We start from the raw sequence: 5535 nt of genomic DNA, 5'->3' as shown, positions 1-5535 counted from the left end.
CTCGCCCCACGCCTCCTGCGGCCTGCTGGGGATTGCAGTTCTGCGGGGTGAGCCCCCCCCCCCGTCACACCCCCAGCGGGGTCCGGGGCTCACCCTGCTGGGGCAGCGGCGGGGGCAGCCCGGGGCGTCCCTGCCTCGGGGAGCTGCGGGTGAGGCCGCTCGGGGGCACCCGGCAGGTGGCGGGGGCGCGGCCCTCAGGGCCGGGGTCTGCGGCTCGGAGGTGCCGCGGTGCCGCGGGGGGCAGAGGCCTGCGGTGCCCGCCAACGGAACCTCTTCACTGCTTCCATCGTTTCCTCCCGGTTGTTTTACAGGGGCAGAGACCCGCAGGGCGGTGAGGGCTGGTAGCAGCCAGCCTTGACCGAGGACAGACTGGGTGTCCTCAGCCTGCCCGACTGCGCCGGGCACTGACACGTGCAACAATATGCTTGTTGGTTTTACACAGAAAGTGTTGGTGCTTGTTCTTGGTATAAATATATGCCTTCATTCTTGGGAATGTTGTGGTTGGAAGAAATCTTATTTGTTGATTTGGTTTTGCAACTGCTTTTATGCTTAGTTACAGAAGACCACCAGGGCATTTTCCAAAGCTGGCATCAATCTTCACCACAGCCTTCTGAGGTAAGCAAACAAGTGAAATCTCCCACGATGGGGAAGTTGAACTAGGAGGGTTTTTGTGGCTTCTCCAAAGCCACAAGACTCCAGCGTCCCATGCACGGGCCATCTAACACCAGGACTTCTTCAAGTCATGATTTGTGTGATAACTCTCAAGGCTGACTGCTTTGTCACAGAAGAATGCTGGACAGACACAGAAGACATCAAGAGTCTGTTTAGCTAAAGAACACATAATGTTTCTTCAGCAGCTACTGCTGCTGCTTCCCCCTGCTTCAGGCACTGTTCCTGCAAATAATGTACTTTTCTGCCCGGGTTGGTCCTGAAACCCTTTTAAATAACAATAAAGAAGGAGCAGAAGAGAGACACCAAGCAGTCTGGTTGGTGAATGTGAACAGCAAAGATAGTAGTTCTGATCCAAACCCTTTTGGTACCAGAGGGATTTTTTCCATTGATGTCATCAGGCTTCAGATCAGGACCTTCCTGAGAACACAGCACTTGTGGGGGCAGTCCCAGGCACAAACACTGGAGAAGCCATCAGAGTCATTACTTTTCTCTCCTTTCCAGGTCTTTCTGAATACAGAATCCTTCTGTTCCATATGCCATTTCCTCTCTTCCACTTTTTTTTTAGATTCAAGAGTAGTGATGATCCTGTATCTATGTAAATATTTACAGGAGAGATCCTGGATCCTTTTCAAGTCTCAGGAAAGCCTGTGATACAGAGGGACAAGAGCTGTCCAGCAGAGCAGCTCTTTCTAAGAAAATGCTTCTGGTACCAATTAGAGCTGAGTGCAAGGGTACCAGAGAAAACAGCCAGAAGCAGGAAACTGGAAAATCTGATGTCGTCAGTTTTGATCTTCTAACATCTGGCGCACACACATACACCGCAAGAGCCCACAGTTTACAATGCTTGTATGTTTGCAGTACAGCATAGCCCACTGTTAATTTCATGCATCCCCACATAAATGGCTTGTTCCCCAAGCCCTGAGATCTCTGAGAGGCTAATGAATAGCAAGGAGAAGTGATTTGTGGTGAAAACTTTTGAGGAACATATGAGTAAGCAGAGTGTTGAGAGGGTGTTACTCATGCAAAGCATGAGTAATGAAGTTTTCCTTCTTTACATTGTGAATGTAAGCTGATTTGCATATAAATTGGACCTGTCAAGTGTACTAATATCAATCAAAAAGCTGTGAAAAAAACCCTGAAGTTGCAAATAAATCATTCATTTATGTGAATGTTGCTTTTAATTTTATTTATTTATTTCCAAAGCACTTTGAAAAAGCCAGATGCTGAAAAATGAGATACTTGGGGTTAAGCTTGAAAGTCTGAGAGCCTTGGGTTGGCAATGTGGTCATTTAGAACAATGTTACAAGCCAAATAGCATGAAAATACGCAGCCACCAGCCGCTCATCAGTGTAAGCCTGTACAAGCCCTCTCTGCCCACACTGGCACCTGCTGTCCTGTGTAGGATGAAGACCCTAACAGAGGTAAATTTGCTGTGCCCTGCTGGATGCCTGATTTCTGACATGACCCTTGCCCTTTAAAATGCCAGTGTGTTGGAGGTGCTGTACAGGTACACAATACTCACCTGACCTACACAAATTGTAGTGATATCCAGGTTCCACCTAACAGGACTAGTGCAGAAGACTTTGCACTTGGCTCAAAAATGGTGGGACACAGCATAAGGAAATCTTTTCAATGTCACCTCTTTCGGTAGTTTCTCACTGTCTCTTCACACAAAAAGAGAGGGGTCATGTCCTTGAACAGCATCAGGAACACAATATGTGGGGACAGCTGCCTTGACCAGAAATCCCAGAAAACACACTCTAGCTCTGCACCCAGGTTGCAGCTATCTTCTTTTTTTTACCTCTTTTATTTTTGTTTGGGACAGGCTGTGTGTAACGCCCCTCCTTCCTTGCAATCAGTTTGTTCAGTTCTCTTCCGCTTTAGCCGCTGGACCATGCCACACTGCCCCACAAGTGAAAAGTGCTGCCCTTTTTTTACCGTGATTCTCCTTGTACAGCTGCCAATCACTTAGTAAAGGATGGGGCTAATGCAAACAAATGGAGAAAGAAGTTTGTGCTGGGCTGCAGTGGGGCAGGGTTAACTGGTGAGGTCCCATACCCCACAGCCTTCCATCTTGCCTCCTTTCTGCCAGAAATTACAGCCTTTCCAGCCTTTCTGCACAAGAACTTCTGGAATGCTCCTTGATACTGAAAAGACCCGCATTAAACACTGCTGTTGAAGGCCTTCAAGCTAGAGCAGGTAACTTGGGCAGAGCGGCACAATGGAGTGATTGCACAATGGAGTGATTGCACATGCAGTTCTGTCATAAGATCAGAGGGGCAATCATCTCCTGATGAGCTGCTGGGACAGGAGCTATTCTCAGCTGTCCCTTCCACCAGCTGTCTGGAGGGAAGAAATAACCTGCATCTTTGCAGTCCTATTGGTGCTAAGCTAAAGCATTCTTCTCATCCTAACCTTCTACTTTGCATGGCTACATGGACAGTCTGGAGCTCCATCCTCTTTCCTCCTGTGTCTGGCTGAGTCCCTCCATGACAGAGGACTCATGCAGGAGCAAATACTGCAATAAATAGGAAATGCTTGTTCAAACGACAAAATCAAATGCAATCAAACGGTGAAGGCTAACAGAAAGAACAATAAAAGCAAGTAAAACCAGAAAAAGTGTCAATAACATTTCGAGCAGGTGCAAAACACTCCCAAGTTCCTACAGCAGGTGCACTTCAGGCAATTTTAAGTAGTGCAGATGATTGTAGAGTTTCTAATGAACCCAGGAAGTAAAACCAATGCCAGCCCTCTGTTCACCTCAGCATGAGAAGAGGCCAAAAGATGGTCAGAGCTGTGCAAATGTCTCATCTGTGCAGTGTACCCATGTGCTGTCACAGGGGCAGGCACAGGCTGTTAGTTGAGAGAGCTACTGTGGGAGTCTGCCCCAACCAAACTCCTGATGGGTCCATATCTAGAGACTTTTCCAGTCTCAGTGTTGTTCTGCCAATGCTGGGAGTCCTGTGACTGACAGCCTGGAGAGAAGTGCCCATTGATGTGTGAACTGGAGAAGCGGCAAATTAAGAAAAGGAGAGGGTAGATACTAAGGGGATATGTTATGCACAAGGGGAGGCAGCATCTGTTGCAAGATTCTGCAAACTGCCCAGCACCAAGCATACATCTTGATGCACTCTTGGGAGTTACCCTCTTCCCTCTAACCAGTTGGGTCCACCACCACCAGATTGATGCATACTATGAAGTGCGATGTAGGTTCTCAGCACCAGACCCATGTCCCCTGTTGTTCTTTTGGCTAGCTCTGACAGCCTTGCCTCCCTATATGAGCTCATTGTGATGCCATGGGTGGTCTGAGTCCTGTTTCAGGTCCCTGTGCCTGGAGCAGTGACATGAAGACATCCCAGATAGTCAAGGGAGGAAGCCTTATGCAGCGGAGACATTTTGCTCACTGATTTGTTGCAGTTCAAAGCAGGTATAAAACAGTACCAGGGGAAGACAGCAACACTTCACAGGTGCTCAGCACTTGCCTTGATCTGATGTGAGAGAGAAGTGGATGCAGGTGCATGGACAAGACCTCAATGCTCAGGGGTGGGAAGAAGAACAGGTACAGCAGTGTTGGAGGTGACCAGCCCCATTATCCAGTATGGGGAGAGAGGAGCTGCTTCAAGCAGGCTGCTTTCTGGCTTTTGTGCAGGGCTGAGGCAAACCAGAGTCCAGCAGTGGCTGGCTGGGGCAAAGATGGATGCTCCTAGAAATTGCACAGGAGCTTCTTCGGCACTTAAGAGAAATCCCTGGTGGCTCACATGTGGCTCCACCTCTGTAGCTGTTAACCTCTTGGGGGATGTCAGGAATTCCTCTGACTCCCTCTCACTCAAGGCACCCAGTTTTAGCACTCAAGGGGTATTTTGTCTCAGTGTGTGCTTAGAAGTCAGGGCTGGACACAAGTGGCAGTGTTGGGGAGACCCTCACAGCTGCTGCTTTCCCACATGGCCCAGGGCACAAGCACCCTGCAAGACACAGGAGGTTACGGAGAGGGTTTGAGCCCCTTTGCCCTCAGCTTGCTAAATCTGTGCCTTCCCAAAGGTTACCAAGCTGATCCAGGGTCTGGGGAAACGAGCACAAGCATTTCTGCAGATGTTCTTGCCAGGGAGATTTTGCTGTCTTGGAGTCCTTCTGCATCCTGAGAGACCCACAGACAGACATGTGCAATATCCTGTTTGCATATCACAAGCAAGCTTCATGCTGAGGCTACTCAAGTTTAGAAAACTAGCTGCAAGCAGCAGTCCTCAGGCAGGAGAGCAGATTGAATACCCTGCAGTTGCTTACAATGCAGTCACAGAAATACAGCAACAACAAAAAAGAGAGTTTCTTGTTAGTTGATTGTATTAAAGTTCCTGGGCTCTGCTTAGTGTGGTGCAGTGAAGGCACATGGGCACTGGGCATCCCTGCCCGAATGCAGCCACAGTGGTGACAGTGGGCTGGGCAGTGCTCATTTCGCATCACTGGGAATGTGAATGCTAACAGGCAGAAGACAAGGAAGAGAAGTGCTACAGATCCCTCCTGTCCTGTCTCCCCTACTAATCCCCCAGGAGATGCAGAGAATGGGGAATTTCTGTGATACACACGCCTGCTTGCTGAGAGCTGTGCTGAGGTAGCACTCCACCAGCATGAGACCAGGACATTGGGCACACACTGTGGCCCTTCACCAGCACAGTTTGGATTTGGACCAGGCTTTTGGGAGTGTGTTGCCATGCCTGTGTGGGCTTCCCCATCAGGTCTGCTCAGCTGGTATCTCTGTGCCATGCCGTGGAGGGGCTCCTGCTCAAAGCGTTCCTCCATTCAGCATCCCCATCCCATGCTGACTGTCAGCAGTTTGTTTCCTCTTCGCAGGAAGCTGCAATGGCAGTG

Source organism: Falco peregrinus, chromosome 6 (assembly GCF_023634155.1).
Source record: "Falco peregrinus isolate bFalPer1 chromosome 6, bFalPer1.pri, whole genome shotgun sequence".
NCBI classification, from domain to species: domain Eukaryota; kingdom Metazoa; phylum Chordata; class Aves; order Falconiformes; family Falconidae; genus Falco; species Falco peregrinus.
Note: the sequence above shows the minus strand (reverse complement) of the source record.